The following is a 22,896-nucleotide window of genomic DNA, read 5'->3' as shown; positions in this document are numbered from 1 at the left end:
GTACTTCCATTTTAGCAAAATGTCTAGATGTGACATTTTGCATTCAAACTTTACAAAGAAGCTCATCTCATAATTGCTAATCTGACATAATGTTTCGCTTAAATTTAATTGGGTAGTTATATCCTTTTGTAGTTCATGAAGATCAAGCAAAGATCACACTGTATTGCCAAGCAAAAGTGTTTATGAACATCAAATCAATATGTGGTTTAAAAAAAGCCAATTTCACATATTTCATTCGTAAATTATCCACAAAGAGTTTTTTTACTTTTTTATAAAAGCACTTTTGCCTTGAAAAAAATCAATATTTTGTCATCTAAATGCTTATCTTCTAGTTCCCTGTGACCTCAATTTATTTCTGAGTGTTCCTGTTAATACAGATGTTGAATGGGAAAACACCAAGAAATAAAATTCTTTCTGCTGGAGAAAATTATAGCTCCATTTTTTGGCAACTGACCAGCAGGGTCAGTTTCTCCCAAATACTGTGAGGACCCCTGTGGCAAAAAACCTGATATACCATCTTTGTTTGGAAAACTACAGGAGTTTCTTTAGGTTACAGTACGGTACATTTCAACTTTTTGTGGAATAGAGGTATATTCCTCTATTCCTCTGGTATATTTCAGTTCAGTTCAATTCAGTAGCTCAATCGTGTCTGACTTCTTGCAACCGCATGAATTGCAGCAGGCCAGGCCTCCCTGTCCATCACCAACTCCCAGAGTTCACTCAGACTCACGTCTATTGAGTCAGTGATGCCAACCAGCCATCTCATCCTCTGTCGTCCCCTTCTCCTCCTGCCCCCAATCCCTCCCATTATTAGGGTCTTTGCCAATGAGTCAACTCTTCCCATGAGGTGGCCACAGTATTGGAGTTTCAGCTTCAGCACCAGTCCTTCCATGAACACCCAGGACTGATCTCCTTTAGGATGGACTGATTGGAACTCCTTGCAGTCCAAGGGACTCTCAAGAGTCTTCTCCAATACCGCAGTTCAAAAGCATCAATTCTTCAGCGCTCAGCTTTCTTCACAGTCCAACTCTCACATCCATACATTACTACTGGAAAAACCACAGCCTTGACTAGACAGACCCTTATTGGCAAAGTAATGTCTCTGCTTTTTAATATGCTATCTAGGTTGGTCATAACTTTTCTTCCAAGGAGTAAGCATCTTTTAATTTCATGGCTGCAATCACCATCTGCAGTGATTTTGGAGCCCAAAAAAGTAAAGTCTGACATTGTTTCCACTGTTTCCCCCTCTATCTGCCATGAAGTGATGGGACCAGATGCCATGATCTTCGTTTTCTGAATGTTGAGCTTTAAGCCAACCTTTTCACTCTCCACTTTCACTTTCATCAAGAGGCTTTTTAGTTCTTCTTCACTTTCTGCCATAAGGGTGGTATCATCTGCATATCTGAGGTTATTGATATTTCTCCTGGCAATCTTGATTCCAGCTTGTGCTTCTTCCAGCCCAGCATTTCTCATGATGTACTCTGCATAGAAGTTAAATAAGCAGGGTGACAATATACAGCCTTGACGTACTCCTTTTCCTATTTGGAACCAGTCTGTTGTTCCATGTCCAGTTCTAACTGTTGCTTCCTGACCTGCATACAGGTTTCTCAAGAGGCAGGTCAGATAATCTGGTATTCCCATCTCTTAAAGAATTTTCCACAGTTTATTGTGTTCCACACAGTCAAAGGTTTTGGCATAGTAAATAAAGTAGAAATGATGTTTTTCTGGAACTCTCTTGCTTTTTCAATGATCCAGCAGATGTTGGCAATTTGGTCTCTGATTCCTCTGCCTTTTCTAAAACCAGCTTGAACATCTGGAAGTTCATGGTTCACGTATTGCTGAAGCCTGGCTTGGAGAATTTTGAGCATTACTTTACTAGCGTGTGAGTTGAGTGCAATGTGTGGTAGTTTGAGCATTCTTTGGCATTGCCTTTCTTTGGGATTGGAATGAAAACTCACCTTTTCCAGTCCTGTGGCCACTGCTGAATTTTCCAAGTTTGCTGGCATATTTAGAGTACTGAAAATATATGTTAAGGCAGGTTGTGGAAAAACATGCCATACTAAGAAGTTCTGGACATGATCTTAAATGAAAGTAAGAGCCAGGGGGTATTTTTTAGTAGGTAACCAACATCTTCAGTCCCTCATTTAGAAGAGTATCTTGAATATCAGTTTACAGAATTTGCTAGATGTCCAGAATGAAGAATGAGAAAACAGTTAAAATAATGCTCCAGTATTAAAAAGCAGATACATCACCTTGCCTACAAAGGTCCATACAATCAAAGTTATGGTTTTTCCAGTAGTTATGTACAGATGTGAGATTTGCACCATAAAGAAGGCTGAGCACTAAAGAATTGATGCCTTTGAATTGTGGTGCTGGAGAAGACTCTTGGGAGTCCCTTGGACACTAAGGAGATCCAACCAGTCCATACTAAAGGAAATCAATCCTGAATAATCATTGGAAGAACTGATTCTGAAGCTGAAGCTCTAATATTTTGGCCACCTGATGTGAAAAACTGACTCATTGAAAAAGACTCTGAATACTGGGAAAGATTGAGGACAGGAGGAGAAGAGGATGACAGAAGATGAGATGGTTGGATGGCATCACTGACTCAGTGAACACGAGTTTGAGCAAGTTCTGGAAAATGGTGAAGAACAGGGAAACCTGGCATGCTGCAGTCCATGGGGGTCACAAAGAATCAGATACCACTGAGTGATTGAACAAAAAACAGCAGCAATCAAGTCAAGGGCATTGCTGCCTTCAGCTCCCAAGGCAATAGTAGTAGAACTTAGAGGAGGTGACAGATCAAAGACGTATGAAGTATGTGTGAAGTTTCCTAAATTTGGCAACTAGTTGGTTGATTATGAGGGAATGAGAAGAGAAGAAATAAAGTTAAAGGTGATTCTAAGAGTTCTAATATGGGCCACTGTATAACCAAAGTTGTAAATCACTGTATTGATAATAAAACTAACACAAACAGTAGAAGAAGTACAGTTTTGATGATAACATATTTCAAATCCCCAAAATGTTGCAGTGTATTTGGAATATAAACCATTAGCTTTTTTCCCTTTTTATTTTGTAAAGTTTACAGAATAATTATTCTTAAGGACCTTAGAATTTTTCTATGTACAATAGGAATTGTTGACCTAAGTTGAGCCTAATGAAAAGATTAATTAGCAGACAAATGGATAAAGTAAAGTGGTAACAAATTTGGAACACTCAGCAGTGGCCATAGGACTGGAAAAGGTCAGTTTTCATTCCAATCCCAAAGAAAGGCAATGCCAAAGAATGCTCAAACTACTGCACAATTGCACTCAACTCACACGCTAGTAAAGTAATGCTCAAAATTCTCCAAGCCAGGCTTCAGCAATATGTGAACCACGAACTCCCAGATGTTCAAGCTGGTTTTAGAAAAGACAGAGGAGCCAGAGACCAAATTGCCAACATCTGCTGGATCATTGAAAAAGCAAGAGAGTTCCAGAAAAACATCTATTTCTGCTTTATTTACTATGCCAAAGCCTTTGACTGTGTGGCTCACAATAAACTGTGGAGAATTCTTTAAGAGATGGGAATACCAGACTACCTGACCTGCCTCTTGAGAAACCTGTATGCAGGTCAGGAAGCAACAGTTAGAACTGGACATGGAACAACAGACTGGTTCCAAATAGGAAAAGGAGTACGTCAAGGCTGTATATTGTCACCCTGCTTATTTAACTTATATGCAGAGTACATCATGAGAAACGCTGGGCTGGAAGAAGCACTCACTGGAATTAAGATTGCTGGGAGAAATATCAATAACCTCAGATATGTAAATGAGACCACCCTTATGGCAGAAAGTGAAGAAGAACTAAAAAGCCTCTTGATGAAAGTGAAAGAGGAGAGTGAAAAGTTGGCCTAATGCTCAACATTCAGAAAACTAAGATCATGGCATCTGGTCCCGTCACTTCATGGCAAATGGATGGGGAAACAGTGGAAACAATGGCTGACTTTATTTTGGGGGCTCCAAAATCACTGCAGATGGTGATTGCAGCCATGAAATTAAAAGACGCTTACTCCTTGGAAGGAAAGTTATGACCAACCTAGATAGCATATTAAAAAGCAGAGACATTACTTTGCCAACAAAGGTCCATCTAGTCAAGGCTGTGGTTTTTCCAGTAGTCATGTATGGATGTGAGAGTTGGACTATAAAGAAAGCTGAATGCTGAAGGATTGATGCTTTTGAACTGTGGTGTTGGAGAAGACTCTTGAGAGTCCCTTGGACTGCAAGAAGATTCAGCCAGTCCATCCTAAAGGAGATCAGTCCTGGGTGTTCATTGGAAGGACTGTTGTTGAAGCTGAAACTCCAATACTTTGGCCGCCTGATGTGAAGAGCTGACTTATTTGAAAATACCCTGATGCTGGGAAAGATTGAGGGCAGGAGGAAAAGGGGACAAGAGGATGAGATGGTTGGATGGCATCACCAACTCAATGGATATGAGTTTGGGTAAACTCCAGGAGTTGGTGATGGACAGGGAGGCCTGGCGTGCTGCTGTTCATGGGGTCACAAAGCGTCGGACACGGCTGAGCTACTGAACTGAACTGAACTGAAAGTGGTAGAACCTCTGTCCACTTTCTGCTAATTTCTCATTCTTAAAGCTGAGGATTTAGAGCTCAGAATAAAGTTCATCTTCTCTCACTGGGCCTAATGTGAATAACTGTAGCCTTTCCACTCACTCCCAACCCTGATCGTTGCATTGATTGAACCCAGTATGTATTTAAAAACAAAACAAAACAGAATTAAACATCTTTTGTTACTTTCTCATATTCTTATGTTGGACAGAGATGACAGAAAAGTTTATACAAACTATGCATATAATTTCTAAAAATCAATGATTCCTTTTTAATATGTACCCTCAAAATATCCTTTTGGACTACACTGTATTATTGTCTCATAACCTTAATAAGCATAAAAACTGTCTACGGGACTTGTGATAATACATGATCCTGGGCCCCTGGGTTGTCAGATTGTGATTCAGTAAGTCTTACGTGAATATAGGAATCTGTACTATCAGTAAGTGCCTCAGAGATTTCCAAAGTATGTGTTTCCAGTAAAACAGTGGAGCAAGGACCTTAAAGAATCACTTTACCGTGCTTTAAACCCTCTCTGTTAGTTTTCTGTTTTGAAGTTGTAATTTGAAGTTGCAGTTTAACAGATGTTCCCATGTATTTTTGTTATGCTTTCAGTCTTGCAACTATTTTTATTGTATATTTTCCACAATATTTCTTTCCATGATTTTTGACTGGACCTTAATGCTCAAACTAAATTCAGGATACTCGTGGCCTGAGGCATACTACTGTAATACCATGTAGCTGCCTGAACATGTCCCCAAGGTAGCAAAGATATACTCTTCTTGTGAAGAGTATATCAAATTGGATAAAATAATCATGAAGAATTGGAGAGACTGCAGTCATTATTTTACTCTGATGTAGCTTTTAAATCTTAATATTTGCCTAAAAGTTTTTTGTTTCCAGTAAAAGCAAAAAAAGTGAATGCATTTCTTTTCAGATATATAATGATTTATTTAGGAGGTAGACAACAGCAGTGTCCACCTATTCAGATCCTTCTGAGTAAAGAGCCATTGTAAGGAAGCAATTTACAGAAGCATTCACAATAACCTTCCTGGTTACCTTGATGAGTTCCTTTCAAAAACCTCTATTCCTTCATCACCTTTCTTAGCATATGTATCTCCCAGAGAAATGCATGCTGCTAAAATGCAAACGAAGTAAGCTTGCCACATAGTCACTGGAGACCTCAAACTTGAACATGTTCCTAGCTCTGTAATTCTCTGCGTATTTCCTGAACAGGTGCGGATTTGCTCTGACTCATGAGACTGGCAGTTAGAAAGCCTCAGTTGATAAATACCAACACCCGCCTCTGTCATTAACAGTGGCTGCTAGACTAATGGCACACCTGGCATCTTCCGTCACTGATTACAAGTTATCCCAAAGTCCTGTTGCTCAGCCATGAGCATAAAGACCTGAGCCAATACATTTTTTTTTCTTTTTGCTCGTGTGTTGCTGATACTGGGACATTCTATTGGTGAATTTGTTAAAATAGAGATAAGGTTAAATGATAACAGACTTTTTATATTCAACCAGAAGAATTAAAACAAGTTTGAAAGTGGTTTAATTACTAAGAAAAAATTCTAGGCTGAATATAACTGTGCTAAGAATTTAAGATGTGAGAACAATATCAACAACAAATCAATAAATTTAACATATTCTCATATCAAGTTAAAACTTTGTATAAATATGTGTACAAATTTATAAGAATGTTATATAAGAAATTAGAAGCAAGAGAGTTCTATATCATACTTCTTTAATTACTAAATAAAAGATTGTTGGTAAACTGAAATGTGAACATTTTCCAAAGAGAATTAGTAGTTTCTGAAATATTAAAAACTATAATGTTCATGTCTAATGGGATACTAAAAGACATACTTGAAAGACTCTTCTTATTTCTCTTGTGAATTAAAATTGCTAGTAGACTTAACATTTTGAAAATATAATGAAATTTATTGTATGTAATAGCATATAATTTATTCAAGAAAAAATATCCAAACCTTAATTCCAGTGTAATGGGATTTGAGCTCTCTGTTATAGCCCAGGAAATGAATCAGAGATTGACTGAGAATATTATGTTAAACTTTCAATGAAGCACGACAGCTGGGATATAGTTGGGACTTTGGAAAGGAAAAAATATATATATATTTCCACTCGTGTACAAACATATGCTTCTACACTTGAAAAACCTGAATCCTGCTCATCACTCCTTATAAGAAATAAGAGGATTGGGAAAGAAATAGAAACGAAGGATGATGAAGAAAAGAATTTAGTAGAGGAACACAATTTCATTAATAGTTAACAGAAATGTTAAGTGCTTTCCTACATGTAAAAGCAATGAATGAGAGGCTAAATTATTTTTTTAACTTTTCAATTTATATTGGAGTATAGACAATAATGTTGGGGTGGTTTCAGGTGGACAGCAAAAGGACTCAGCCATATATATACATGTATCCATTCTCTACCGAACTCCCCTGCCATCCAAGCTGCCACATTATATTGAGCAGAGTTCCCTGTGCTATGCAGTAGGCCCTTGCTGGTTATCCACCCTCAATATAGCAATGTGTACATGTCACTCCCAAACTCCCTAACTATGCTTTCTCGCCTTCCTTTCCTTCTCCCCCATAACCAAAAGTTTGTTCTCTAAGTCTGGGAGTCTCTGTTTTCTTAATAAATTCATTTCTTTTTTCAAATTTATGTTTAACTGGAGGATGTTTTACAATGTTGTGTTGGTTTCTGCTGTATAACAGCATGAATCAGCCATAAGTATACATGAGCCCCTCCCTCTCGAGCCTCCCTCCCACCCCGCCCTTTCCTAGCCCTCTAGGCCATCATGGACCCTGTGTGTGTGTGTGTGTGTATGTGTGTGTACAAATCAGACATTTTCTTTGCAGGCTTCCCACGTGGCTCAGTGGTAAAGAATCTGCCTGCCCATGCAGGGGATGTGGGTTAAATCCCTGTGTTGGAAAGATCCCCTGGAGAAGAAAATGACAACCCACTCCAGTATTTCTTGCCTGGAAAATCTCATGGACAGAGGATCCTGGTAGGCTACAGTCCATGAAGTCACAAAGAGTTGAACTGAGCATGCACGCAACATGTTCTTTATTCATTCTTCTGTTGATGGATAGTTAGGTTGTTGCTTCCATATCTTGACTATTGTGAAAATTGCTGCAGTGAACATGGGTGTGCAAATATCTCTTCAAGATAGTGGATACTGACTTCCTTTTCTTTGGGTGTATACCCATAAGTGGAATTGCTGGATCACATTATAGTTCTATAATTTTAATTTTTTTAATTAAAAATTTATAGGTCTATAGTTTTAATATTTTTGATGGAGCTCCATGCTGTTTTTCATAGTGGCTGTACCATTTTTACATTCCTACCAACAGTGTACAGGATTTCCAATTTCTTCACATCTGTGAAGAAATGTTCTTACTACAATAGAAAAACAACTCCCCAAAACTTCTCTGGTAAAGAATCCCTTTAAACACATAAATCATAGCCTAAAATTAAACAGTATACCTAAATGATTTAGGATGCTGGAGGAAGATAAATTAGGGCTCTAAAGTTTGTTTACTGTCTACATTCTTCAGTATTTTTTCCATCATTTTACAAACAAAATCAAATAAAAATTGCGTATGTTAATTCATCATTTTTAAACTTTTGGTTTGGGGGATTTTGGTCTCAAAGAACTCGTATGATAAAAGCTGATGTACCCATCAGCAGCTTTTACAGTTATCAACATTTGTCCATCCAGTCAGTAGTTTCACTTCGGGGAAAAAGTCCATCTGAAGATGTTCTTAAAAACTTCTTGGAAACCTTGTAGTTACACATTTACTTGATAAATATCCTGAAATCCTCAGAGTTTACTGACAGATAATGTTTAGCAGATTATAGAGCCTTAAAGTTTTAAAAGCTATAGTAGAATTCAGCTTTTCCCAACATAATGAAATATAAAGTCTACTCTTGAGCTGATGGACCATGTATCATGTGTGTGCTGTGTCCTAAGTCGCTTAAGTCATGTCCAACTCTTTGTGACCCATGGACTGTAGCCTGCCAGGCTCCTGTGTCTGTAGGATTTTCCAGGCAAATCCTGGAAAGTGAAGTGAAGTGGGTTGCCATTTCCTACTCCAGGGGACCTGTGCTTCTTATGTCTCCTGCATTGGCAGGAGGCATCAAACTGCCATCCAGGGATCCAGGGATTGAACCCGTGCCTCTTATGTGTCCTGCATTGGCAGGCAGGTTCTTTACCACTAGCGCCACATGGATAATATCTGTAAGAAATCTTCTGCAGTATTGATTTTTACATAGATCCTAAAATCTTTAGTTTAACTGTGAAAAATTATCTTAAAACTTTTTAATTACAATAAATCTTTAGGCTGACAATATATTTTTAAGTATGTCACGTATAATCATGATGAAGAATGACATTTGAATACTGTACAGGAGATAACTGAAAATTTTAATGAGTATTATTTATTACTCTGCAAAAAATGCTGATAAAGCTTATTACTGTGATTCCTGTGGTAACTAAAACATCTAATTAACTTTGACTAGAGATGCATGCTACTATATTATCCTCTCCAGAAGATGAATTTCATAGCATTAATTTTCTAGTGTGTACTTCTGTAAAATATGACTTGGGCACTGTCTGCATGACTATTAGCTTGAAAACAGTTACTTCCCTTATTCTTATCATTCATTATATATTTCAGCACATCCTAGGTACACTAATAGTATTCAGTTAGAAGATTTAGGGTTTTACGTTTTATGTTCATAAAGAAAAACTTGGAAGCAACTGACTAATAATAATTTAGAAATTTAGAAGCAACCATGAAATAGTAAAAATAGCTCAAATTTTTAAGAACTTCATTATCTTAACAACTGTAATGAGTTAACCATTCCTAATCCACTCCCTATTAGCCTTAAGAAATTGAAGATATTAAGTGATTTATGTAGAGCTACAGGCAGTAAGAAACAAACTAAAATGTATACCCAGGCTGTGTGATGCTGAAACTCAATACCTTAGCTGCTCGTTATACTGCTTCTGCTGTCAGTAGCCCTTACATTAATCGGGCAGGCTGCAACACCCACATTTCAACTGAACACAATTAAAATTTATTACGTACCTTTGTGATTGTCTGTGGCAGGGGAGAATTCTCTTCTGTGCATGACTATTCAGAGACCCAGAATTATTTTGTTTACTGTCACCATCTTCAACATGAGGCTTTCCCTCCAAGTGTGCCATGGAAGAAGGATGCAGAATCTCTATGGAAATTTTTATTGCTAGGCCTCCTAGAACTTATGTACATAATTTCCTGCCCTCATAGCATCTAGCATTTGCCGGAGCTTAGCCACATGTTTCCTAACATGAGTGTCTTAGGAATACAGCTTAGCTGTATGGAAAAGATCAATGAATTAACAAAATGTAATAAACTATATATATATATATATTCAGCCTTTCAAAAAAGGAAATTCTGACATTTACAACACCATGAATGAACCTAGAGGACACTATATTAAGTGAAATAAGCCAGGCACAGAAAGACAAATATTGCATGATCTCACTTACTGATACATGTGAAATTGAAAATAATCAAACTTGTAGAAGCAGAGAGTAGGTAGAAGGGGTAATGAGGAGATTTGGGTCAAGGGTACAGAATTTGGGTCAAGGGTACAGAATTTCAGTTATTCAAGAGACTTAATTAATGTACAGAAACATGACTCTGGTTAACAGTACTATTAATATATTGTATACTTGAAATGTACTAAGAGAGTAAATCTTAAGTGTTCTCCCCACACTAGGGAAAAAAAGAAAAGAAAACGCTAAGTATGTGAGGTGATTTGTTGTTGTTACTCAGCTGCTAAGTCGTATCCAACTCTTTGCGACCTCATGGACTGCAGCACACCAGGCTCCCCTGTCCTTCAGTAACTGATCATGGTGACTATTTTACCACATGTATGTATATCAAAACATCAAGTTGCATATCAAAACATCAAGTTGTACATCTTAAATATATATAATTTTTATTTGTCAATTATACTTCAGTTAAGGTGGAGGGGAAAGTAGATAACATTACACATTTATATTTCAAATATCCAAAAGCTAGTTTAAAGTGAACTTTTCAGATTTACAGAACATTGATTATCTGAAAACTAGACTTTTTAAAATTTATTTTTCATTGGAGGATAATTGCTTTACGGCATTGTGTTTGTTTCTGCCATACGACAACATGAATCAGACATAAGTATGTATACATATATATATATATCCCCTCCTTCTTGAACCTCCCTCCCACTTCATTCTGCACCCCACCCCTGTAGACTGTCACAGCGCACCATGTCAAGCTCCCTTTGTTATACAGCAACTTTCCACTAGCAATCTGTTTTATATATGTACTGTATATGTTTCAATACTATTCTCTCAATTTGTCTCACCCTCTTCTTCCCATATTGTGTCCACAAGTTTGTTCTCTATCTCTGCGGTTCTATTCCTGCCCTGCTAATAGCTCCATCAGTACCATTTTTCTAGATTCCATATATGTATGGTAATATATAATTGTGTTTCCCTTTCTGACTTGCTTCACCCTGTATAACAGGCTCTAGGTTTATCCACCTTAGTCCAACTGACTCAAATTCATTCCTTTTTAAGGCTGAGTAGTATTTCACTGTGTGTGTGTATTGATATAGCCCCTGTAAGAACAGCATGGAGATTCCTTAAAAATCTGGGAATAAAACTACCATGTGACCAGCAATGCCACTACTGGACATATACCCTGAGAAAACCATAATTCAAAAAGACACATGTACCCCAATGTTTATTGCAGCACTATTTACAATAGCCAGGACATAAATGATTTTTTAATTAAGTCCAGTTTTAGGTCCAAGTTGATAAAAGTTCTATCACTATTATTTATTTCAGTTTTTCATATGTGCAGGTAAATTAGTTGAATTGCAATATTCAGAATATAATACTTCACTGCTTCCTTACTTCTCACTGTCTCTTTTTCTAGGGGAAAAAGTGCATATATAAAGAGACAAAAATTTTAAAGTATAATCTGGGATTAAAAAACATCCTAGAGACAGAAGGTTATGAAAGTTTGAAAATAATTCAGAATAAAATTTAAAATGGAAATCATGTATCCCATAAGCATGAGGGGAGTAAAAAAAAAATCAAAGAGCTTGTACAATTCATCAAGTTTCTCTGCACTGAGTTCAATGAATCAAAGTTAACTATATATTATACATTGAAACTTAACTGTCTTAAGGCAGGAGGAGGGAAGAACTAAATTCCTTCGATTCTTCTGCCAACCTGAAAGCTCTCTGTTTGATAAGCTCTGCAGCCCTGGGCACCTGTTCATTAAGTGCTAATACATGGTCAGATGTTCTCATCACTCATCCGTTACGTTTATGTCATCTCAAGCGATCGTACTCAGTATTAATTTACAGAGAGCAATTTTTCAAAATCCTTAGTTACACATCTCTGTAACTATCCTGTATTTGCATGAGAAAACAGAATTAGTCTTTGTTTTAAATGCGCTCCTAATAAAACAAATGTATTTCTAAATGCTCATAGGGAATCTAATCTTAATATGAACTTTGAATTCGTGAAAACTATGTGTCATCTTTCTCCAAAAATAAAAAAAAATTTTCACATATAAATAGACAATTCTTTCAGGTTTAGAATCTAGGTATTGTCAACTGTTTCTATCAAAATAGTTTGAAAGTTCACATTTTGAAAAGTTCACCACAGGTAGTATGGAGTATTTTATGTTCCTTAGTCTTCGGTTCTTTGTCAGTTCCAGCTGACAGCGGCAGCATGGTTCTGCTCTCATCTGTAGGGATGGAGGTAGAGTTTGCATGGACTTGCTGCCTGTGATTTAACACCTGATCCCTGTGGCAACTCGGCAGAGTAATGTAATAAGGGTTATCATCCTTGTTCTTTTTCCATAGTATCAGGAATGATTCAGAGGCATTTCAATACTATAAAAGCATGATTAGACCTTTAACCACCCTTTACCCCAAAAGGCTGGTCCAGATGGATAATTTTATCTCAAACTATAAGAGCTCTGGCCAGCCACGCATGATAGGGGAGCCTCTTGGGTAACTCATTTACACTGGCTAGAATACAGCTACAGAGATGATGAGTGACAGAGATCAGGAAGTAAGGCACACCACTGTGAACCAGAAATCCATGTTCAACTGGAGCCACTCTCAAAAACTCTTTAATTTCCAAGTGTGAAAGAGAAAACTCACTTTATAAGTTCAATTACGATATTCTCGCTTGCCCCAAAATTACAGGTGTATATTACATTTATTTCTAAAATTTTTGTACATTTATTTTGTCCATCTGTAATTTTCTTTGTTTTTTATATGTTTTTTGTATGTTATGTAAGTGTTCAATTCTTACTTTCTCCCAAGTGAAAAGTAGTCAATTATGCTAGCATACCTTATTCAATAGAATATTCTTTCCCACTCAATTGAAATACCAGCTTTTACATGTACTAAATTTCTGTAAATATCATGAGCTTTTTCTACTACATTGAACAATTGGTCTACTTCTGTTACATTACCACATTGCTCAATTACATTATCTTTGAAATGATTTAATACACAGTAAAACAAACTCCCTCACCATTAAAAAAAAAAAAAAGCATAACAGACAGCATTCTTGTGAGCTGAAAGCCAAACAAATTTATAGTCACATTACCTAAAGTCAGGAAAATATAAAACTTTTCTTGGCTGGTGCTGACTAGCTTTCATGTTTCAAAAGGCCATATGGCATGAAAAATATAAAAATTGCAGGTGAGCCAAATTCTGCAGATTAGGAGGCTGTGGAACAATTTTTATAATATCTGTTAAATATAAATAGGAAAAGGGTTATAATGAAGAGCTTAGCAGCAGCAGTGTTTCATTGCTGATGAGACTTGCTTCTGTTTTTTTTGTATGTATCTTTGTTTAAACTTATTTTTATTTTATATTATTTTTATAGTAAGTCCTTGTTTATTTTTTAATATTTATTTTTATTTAGTTATTTGAGTGTGCCTGATCTTAGCTGTGGCACTCGGGATCTTTGATCTTTATTGTGGTATGCGAACTCTTAGTTTAGCATGAGGGATCTAGTTCCCAGACTAGGGGTCGAAACTGGGTCCCTGGCATTGGAAGTTCAGAGACTCTGTCACTGCTCCACCAGGGAAGTCTCTTGCTTATATGTTTTAAAACTAGCAGTGTGTACATGTCAATCCCAAACTCCCATTCTGTTCTCCTCTGTCCTCCCCGTGGTAACCATAAATTCATTCTGTAATTCTGTGAGTCTGCTTCTGTTTTGTAAATAAGTTCAATTACATTATTTTTTTAGATTCCGCATGTAAGCGATATCATAGGATATTTGTCTTTCTCTGTCTGACTTACTTCACTTAGTGATACTCTCCAGGTCTATGCATGTTGCTGCAAATGGCATTACTTCATTCTTCTCAATGGCTGAGTGATATTCCATGTTGGGTTTCCCTGGTGGCTCAGTAGTAAAGAATCTGCCTGCAGTACAAGAGACACAGGAGACACGGGTTCAGTCCTTGGGCCAGGAAGACCCCTGGAGAAGGAAATGGCAACTCATTCCAGTCTTCTTGCCTGCAGAATCCCATGGAGAGCACGCCTGGTGGACTACAGTCCATAAGGTTGCAAAGAGTCTCACACACAACTGAAGCTACTTAGCACACGTGTCCCATATTATATTGTATATATGTACCACTTCTTTATCTGTTCCTCTGTTGGTGGTCATTTTTGTTGCTTTCATACTTGGTTATTGTAAACAGTGCTACAGTGATCATTGGGGTGCATGTATCCTTTTGAATGATGTTTTTCTGCTGATACATGCCCAGGAGTGTGATTGCTGGATCATATGGTATCTCTATTTTTAGTTTTTTAAGGAACATCCATACTGTTCTCCATAGTGGCTATACCAACTTACATTCCCACCAACAGCATTAAAGGGTTTCCTTTTCTCCACATCCTCTCCAGCATTTGTTGTTTGTAGATTTTTTTTTTATTATTATGGCCATTCTGACTGGTATGAGATGATATCTCGTTATAACTTTGATTTGCATTTTTCTAATAATTAGCAATGTTGAACATCTTTTATTGTGCCTCTTGTCCATCTGTATGTGTTCTTTGAGAAAATGTCTATTTAGGTCTTCCACCCATTTTTTGATTGGTTGTTTGTTTTTTGGATATTGAGCCACATGAGCTTTTTGTGAATTTTGGAGACTAATCCCTCATTGGCCACATCATTTGTGAATATTTTATGCCATTCTGTAGGTTGTCTTTTCATTTTGTTTGTGGTTTCCTTTGTTTTGGAAAAGCTTTTGAGGTCAATTAGGTCCCGTTTGTTTATTTTTGTTTTTATTTCCATTACTCTGGGCGATAGATCAAAAAAGATATTGCGGTGATTTATGTCAGTGAGTGTTCTGCATATGTTTTCCTCTAAAAGTTTTGTAGTAGCCACTGAGACTAGTTTCTTTTGTAAGGACCTTGGCAAATGTACCTATATCACACAAATAACCTTCAAAGTACCTGGTTATAAAATATTCAAAGAATATGCAGTTAATAATTTGTAAAAAATATGTATATTAGATCATTCAATAGTATCGTTCAATAGAAACACAGAAAAACACACAAATAAAACATACAGAAACACACAAATAAAAAAGATTATGTATTGGTTGATTGATGTAAAGCTTATGAGCAGAGGCTCCCTGGAACTTCTTGTGTTTTGCAGCAGCAGGGGTGATATATGAACTACTTCAGTGTCCATAGACACTGTATAGAACCTCAGTCAGTTCAGTCGCAGTTTGCGACTCCATGGACTGCAGCACACCAGGCTTCCCTGTCCATCCCCAACTCCCGGAGCTTACTCAAACTCATGTCCATCAAGTCAGTGATGCCATCCAACCATCTCATCCTCTGTTGTCCCCTTCTTCTCCTGCCTTCAATCTTTCCCAGCATCAGGGTCTTTTCCAATGAGTCAGTTCTTCACATCAGGTGGCCAAAGCATTGCAGTTTCAGCTTCAGCATCAGTTCTTCCAATGAATATTCAGGACTGATTTCCTTTAGGATTGACTGATTGGATCTCCTTGCTGTCCAAGGGACTCTTGAATCTTCTCCAGCACCACAGTTCAAAAGCATCAATTCTTTGGTGTTCATTTATCCATACATGACTACTAGAAAAATCATAGCTTTGACTATACAGATTTTTGTTGGTAAAGTAATGTCTCTGCTTTTTAATATGCTGTCTAGGTTGGTCATAGCTTTTCTTCCAAGGAGTGAGCGTCTTTTAATTTCATGGCTGCAGTCACCATCTGCAGTGATTTTGGAGCCCAAGAAAATAAAATCTGTTACTGTTTCCATTGTTTCCCCATGAAGTAATGGGACTGGTTGCCATCATCTTCATTTTTTGAATGTTGAGCTTTAAGCCAGCTTTTTCACTCTCCTCTTTCACTTTTATCAAGAGGTTCTTTAGTTCCTCTTCACTTTCTGCCATAAGGGTGGCATCATCTGCGTATCTGAGGTTATTGATATTTCTCCCAGCAATCTTGCTTCCAGCTTGTGCTTCATCCAGCCTGGCATTTCACATGATGTACTCTGCATATAAGTTAAATAAGCAGGATGACAAAATATAGCTTTGACCTACTCCTTTCCCAATTTGGAACCAGTCTGTTGTTCCATGTCCACTTCTAACTGTTGCTTCTTGACCTGTATACAGATTTCTCAGGAGGCAGGTAAGAATCTAACTGTCAATAATAACAAGAGTAAAGTGATATCTATATCTCTAGTTAGTTTTAAGGTATTATTTCTCTCTTTTCTTGTTCGTAGATTCCCTAGTATATTGGCATAGCATTTTACTTATGTGATTTGAATCTAAGGATTCTTTCATTAATTCTGGCAAACTCTCAGACATGCTCTCTTCAAATATTCCTTTCTCTTATTCTGTTTTCCTCTTCTAGGATTACAAATGCATATATTTTGGACCCTCTCATCCTTCCTTATCTTCTAAACTCTTTTACACTTTTTCCTGTTTCTCTTCCTGCTGCATTCAGAGTAATTTCTGTTATTCAGTGTTTGAGCACACCTTTTCCTCTTCACCTGTTTCTTTCCTTTTTTTGGCTACACCTGAGGCTTTGTTGTTCAGTCATGTCTGACTTTTTGCAACCCCATGGACTGCAGCCCACCAGGCTTCCCTGTCCTTCACCATCTCCTGGAGCATGTTTTCCTGCCAGCTGTATTCAAAATGTGTTACTCACCTTGTGTTAATTGTTAGGCTGATGGTACCTCAGCCAAGTGTAATGAGTATAAATTTTAATCTTAATCTTCGTGATGACAGGATGGCGAATATAAACTCTCAGAGGAGGAATTTATCTACACGTATGGGTTGGGTCAGGCAAATAAGTTATCTTTTAGGCAAACTTCTCTGTTGAGCACATTTTCTGTTTTAAATACGTATTTATCTGGTGTGCCAGGTCCTGGTTGTGGCATGTGGGATCTTTTGAAGTGTGACTTAGTTGTGGCATGCGAGATCCAGTGCCCTGACCAGGGATTGAATCAGTGCCTCCTCATTCAGAGTGTGAAGTCTTAGCTACTGGATGACCAGCGAAGTCCCTGGGCACATTTTCTTAATCCAGGCTTTCATCATGTAGGTCTTTGTGGGTTCCAGCTTTATCCAGGGTTTTCAGTACAAACATGAATCTATCCTAAACCTAATGCTTTGTTTCCTGGCTCTCCATGGTCCCTGAAACAAAAGCCTCTTCTTTAGCAATGTGAGTGAGTACCTCCAGAGCAAGAGATACTTTTTAATTTTTTAACCAGTCTTTTCTTTGTTTTTGGCCCCTACAGATTTACCTTTATTTCAAGTTCATATCACTTACAAGAATGTTTTACAATTTGTCCAGCATTTAAATACTTTTACTGCAATTTTAGGTAATGTTAGGCTGCCATGTTACTAGAAACAAAAGCCCTATCTATTCTGTACTTGTTTTGATCTGGTAGATCTGTCTAATGTTGATAGAGGTGTATTTAAAACCACCCATAATAATTGCTTTTTGTGCTATTTTTCATTCATGTACAATAATTACACTGCATATTTGACTGTTTTTTTCTGGTGCAGTAAGATTTTTACACCTTTATCATAAATTGTTCTTTTTACCATTCTTTCTCTTTTGTCACCTTAAATTTTACATTTTATACTATCTTGTTAGTGGTTTCTTATTGTATATATTGTTGCCTGAAACCTATTTGCCCATCTCTTTATTTTGAAATGTTGCACATTTCTTGGCTTAAATATGTTTCTGATAAACTATGGTCCAGCTTTGTATATATTTTGTGCAGCAGTCAACTTGAAATACATCCTTGGCTGTGGCCCTGCATCATTTTGAATACAAAAGAACTATTTAGTTAATGAGGTGTAGCTTTTGATGTCTCAATAAAAAATGTTTAAGAACTAGGATAGCAAAGGAAAGTTGAAATTCCATGTAATATTCAAGGAATGTGATGACTAAAGGAATAATGCATTCTCATTGTTTATCTTAAACTTCAAAATAGGCCATCGTCTCTTTCAAGTTGATAACAAATATCATTTCCATCATTAGGACAAAAAGTCAGAGAGAGAGTATTACAGGCCCATTATCAGTTATCTTGGATCAGTTGTTGTGCACTTCATGGACTGTGGAATGAATATAGAATGCTCTGCTCTACAAATAAAAATCAAAGTAAAAATACTATCCTTCCCTTTAAATTGATGCATGAAATTGGAATATAAACTTACAGTTTCTTTGCCACAATTAATGTTTAGAAACATTTAGAAATATTGTCAGTCTCAGTCTTAATCTAATTTCAACTTTTCTCAAGTTCTGCTGATTATTTTTTGGTTTTTCTCTTTGTTCTTATAGGGTTTCACTGATAGCTCAGTTGGTAAAGAATCTGCCTGCAATGCAGGAGACCCCAGTTAGACTCCTGGGTGGGGAAGATCCACTGGAGAAGGGATAGGCTACCCACCTCCAGTATTCTTGGGCTTCCCTTGTGGCTTCGCTGGTAAAGAATTTGCCTGCAATGTGGGAGACCTGGGTTCAATACCTGGGTTGGGAAGATCCCCTGCAGAAGGGAAAGGCTGCCCACTCCAGTATTCTGGCCTGGAGAATTCCAGGGACTGTATTAGTCCATGGGGTCGCAAAGAGTTGGACAGGACTGAGTGATTTTCACTTTCACTTTCATCTCATTCCCTCTACCCAGTGTTCTGACTGGGTGCACTCTTGGTTAGGAGCTATGGTCATCTTGATCTACTATCTGATAAAATTTACCTGATAACTTTGGGATAGTCTCTTTCATATCCAAGTGTTGTGCCATATACCTAAGTCTTCTTCCTTTTCTTTTCTGTGTTCTGCCACTCCCTGCCCCTGGAGTAAATATGGAAGATTAAAGAAAGGAAGATTATACATACCAAGTAGTGTCCAGGCTAAACTGATTCCTCTGCTTAGCTCTGGACAAACATTGTTGCAATTGGAATATCCAGGTGGAACCCTTAGGTGCTCCAACTCCATCCTCCACCACTGCCGTACTGAGGGCTATCTCTGTTTAACTGTTTCACATCAAGTGTCATAGCTACATGAAAATATAGAGAGATATTTTACCAATATTAGAGTATTGTGGATTTTTAATCTAAAAATGAAAACAGATATCAAAACATTAAATATAAATTAGTTCTGTTTTACAGCACTAAGACATTCTTGGGAATAATTAGAAACAAAATTGTGAAAAAGGAATGACATTAAAATTTAGCACTCTTTACCAAAAGGCTCAGCCACTCATAACTACACATTTTTCCCAGGAATTGTTGCTAACCTTGCATTTTATTTAAGTAAATAATGCCAGGTGATTTTTTTTTCCAGTGAATAAAAATTTATCAGATTTTCTTGTTTCCACACTGAAAATAATCTTTTATACATCAGAATCTCTCTGGGTTATAGGCAGACTTTTAAAAGCATAAATTAATGCATTTCATTCATTAATGATCCCCAATTGCCAATCACAGTACCTGAAATATGAGACAGTCAATAAATTTTTAACTTAGTAGTGACATGAATATTTTTATGTAGCCTCTTTTATGACCAGAGGGAAATAGTTTCCAGGACAGCTGGCCTGCATAACACTAAGGTCTGTGGTAAAAGGATATTTTTCTCTGAACAATAATATCTCCCCTATATGGTATTTATACACATCTCTGGCTAAGCAGTATGTCCTCTAAAATAAGTATTGTGTTCTGTTCAATCAAGTCGTATTTTCTTTTCAGCTATTTAACCCCCAAATCTAGCTCTATGCCTCACAACTAGAAGTATAATAAATAAGTGAAAGCATGTAGTAAAGCATATCAATTAATATATAATAAAGACAATGTTCAAATCAGCTAGTTTTTGCAATATGAATAATCCAGGGTAATGACTGCTTAATAAAGAAAAAAATGTGGGTCTCATTTGAATAATTTTAAGCAGTGACTCAAAATTTGGCTACGTGTTGCAATTACTGAATATCCAAAGATGGGTCCTTATTTGAGAAAGTGTCTTAATAAGAGCTAAGTATAGACCAGGTCTTTCTCTGTGGAGTGAGACCTGTAAGGAGGTAGCAAGCATGTGTTTAGGATGTGGCTGAATGAATAGTGGGAGTAATCTCAGAAGTATTAGAAAGACTAGGGGACCAAACCCATCTTTCCTTCTTTCATGCCTTTTTTTTTTCCTTCTCATCTGACATTTATAGAACTTCTAAAAGGATCCTGGCACCATATTAGATTTTGAAGAGAGAAAGATTAATGTGACTCAATCCTTCCCTTCAAAGAAGTCCCTGCCAGGAATGTTTGACTGGAAACATGAAAGAAACCAGTTTATTGCTAAATATACAATATTTAAATTTTTTATGTCCTGTCTTAAACTGTCTGTATATCGGAGATGATAACATAAATAGTTCATCCTGAGCTAATGAAAATATTTGGTAGTGTGAACAGGACCCGATCCATGAGTCTTTGTGTGTGTGTTGGGGTGGGGTAGGTATTATGTTTATCTCTGTGTGTGCTCAGTTGCTCAGATCAGATCAGATCAGATCAGTCTCTCAGTCGTGTCCAACTCTTTGCGACCCCATGAATCGCAGCACGCCAGGCCTCCCTGTCCATCACCAACTCCCGGAGTTCACTCAGACTCAGGTCCGTCGAGTCAGTGATGCCATACAGCCAGCTCATCCTCTGTCGTCCTCTTCTCCTCCTGCCCCCAATCCCTCCCAGCATCAGAGTCTTTTCCAATGAGTCAACTCTTCGCATGAGGTGGCCAAAGTACTGGAGTTTCAGCTTTGGCATCATTCCTTCCAAAGAAATCCCAGGGCTGATCTCCTTCAGAATGGACGGGTTGGATCTCCTTGCAGTCCAAGGGACTCTCAAGAGTCTTCTCCAACACCACAGTTCAAAAGCATCAATTCTTTGGCGCTCAGCCTTCTTCACAGTCCAACTCTCACATCCATACCTGACCACTGCAAAAACCATAGCCTTGACTAGATGAACCTTTGTTGGCAAAGTACTGTCTCTGCTTTTGAATATGCTATCTAGGTTGGTCATAACTTTCCTTCCAAGGAGTAAGCGTCTTTTAATTTCATGGCTGCAGTCACCATCTGTAGTGATTTTGGAGCCCCCCAAAATAAAGTCTGACACTGTTTCCACTGTTTCCCCATCTATTTCCCATGAAGTGGTGGGACCGGATGCCATGATCTTCGTTTTCTGAATGTTGAGCTTTAAGCCAACTTTTTCACTCTCCACTTTCATTTTCATCAAGAGGCTTTTGAGTTCCTCTTCACTTCTGCCATAAGGGTGGTGTCATCTGCATATCTGAGGTTACTGATATTTCTCCCGGCAATCTTGATTCCAGCTTGTGCTTCTTCCAGTCCAGCGTTTCTCATGATGTACTCTGCATATAAGTTGAATAAACAGGGTGACAATATACAGCCTTGACGAACTCCTTTTCCTATCTGGAACCAGTCTGTTGTTCCATGTCCAGTTCTAACTGTTGCTTCCTGATCTGCATACAGATTTCTCAAGAGGCAGGTGAGGTGTTCTGATATTCCCATCTCTTTCAGAATTTTCCACAGTTTACTGTGATCCACACAGTCAAAGGCTTTGGCATAGTCAATAAAGCAGAAATAGATGTTTTTCTGGAACTCTCTTGCTTTTTCTATGATCCAGCGGATGTTGGCAATTTGATCTCTGGTTCCTCTGCATATCCAACTCTTTGGAACCCCATGGACTGCAGCCTACCAGGCTCCTGTGTCCATGGAATTTTCCAGGAAAAAAAAAAGGAGTAGGTTGCCATACTTACTCCAGGGCGTCTTCCTGACCCAGGAATCAAGCCCCCATCTCTTGCATCTCCTTCACTGGCAGGCGGATTCTTTACCATTGAGCCACCTTTGTTGTTGCTGTGCTCAGTCATGTCTGACCCTTTGCTACCCCATAGACTGCAGCCTGCCAGACTCTTTTGTCCATGAATTTTCCAGGCAAGAATACTGGAGTGGGTTGCCATTTCCTTCTTCAGCGGATCTTCCCAACTCAGGGATCAAACCTGCATCTCTTCCATCGCCTGTGTTGGGAGGCAGATACTTTCTCCACTGTGCCACCTGGGAAGCCCTATACTTCTACTTTTTGTAGTTGTAAGACAAAAATCAGATCAGACAAAAAAATCAGTAAGACAAAACTTTGGATCAGAAATGTTAGAGATATGCTATGTAATCTTCAACAATTACCTTGGCCACTTTAATATAAAGACTTGACTAAAATTATCTAATAGATAAAATTCTGTAATTCTACTTTTGTGAAATTGTTGGGACATAATTCATTTTGTATGAGACTCTGAAAGTATGAAATGCGCAATAAGATCATTACTAAGGCATTGACATTTTCTTCCCTATCTCTTATAATAGTGTTTAAGTATCTGCTTGTACTCTGTGGGAAATTATCTCTACGCAGTTTCTGGCATAGATCAAGAGGTTCTTTATAGATCCTAGAAGGAAAAATAATTGAATAGTAACTCAGAAGGTATGTAAGGAAATATTTTCTCCCCACCACTGACCCAATTTGCTTACAAACAGCCATCCCTTAGCGCTGCACAGACTCACCCAGGATGGAAGGTCCTGGCTTTGAAAGCTTAGGTGTGTAGAAGTTGGCAAGCTATGATTATCAAATTAAAAAGATCTTCAGTGCAATGGGAAAGTCCTCACACTGATCCA

Source organism: Bos taurus, chromosome 4, assembly GCF_002263795.3.
Source record: "Bos taurus isolate L1 Dominette 01449 registration number 42190680 breed Hereford chromosome 4, ARS-UCD2.0, whole genome shotgun sequence".
NCBI classification, from domain to species: Eukaryota; Metazoa; Chordata; class Mammalia; order Artiodactyla; family Bovidae; genus Bos; species Bos taurus.
The sequence above is the reverse complement of the archived record's forward strand: the minus strand, read 5'-3'. Positions refer to the sequence as shown.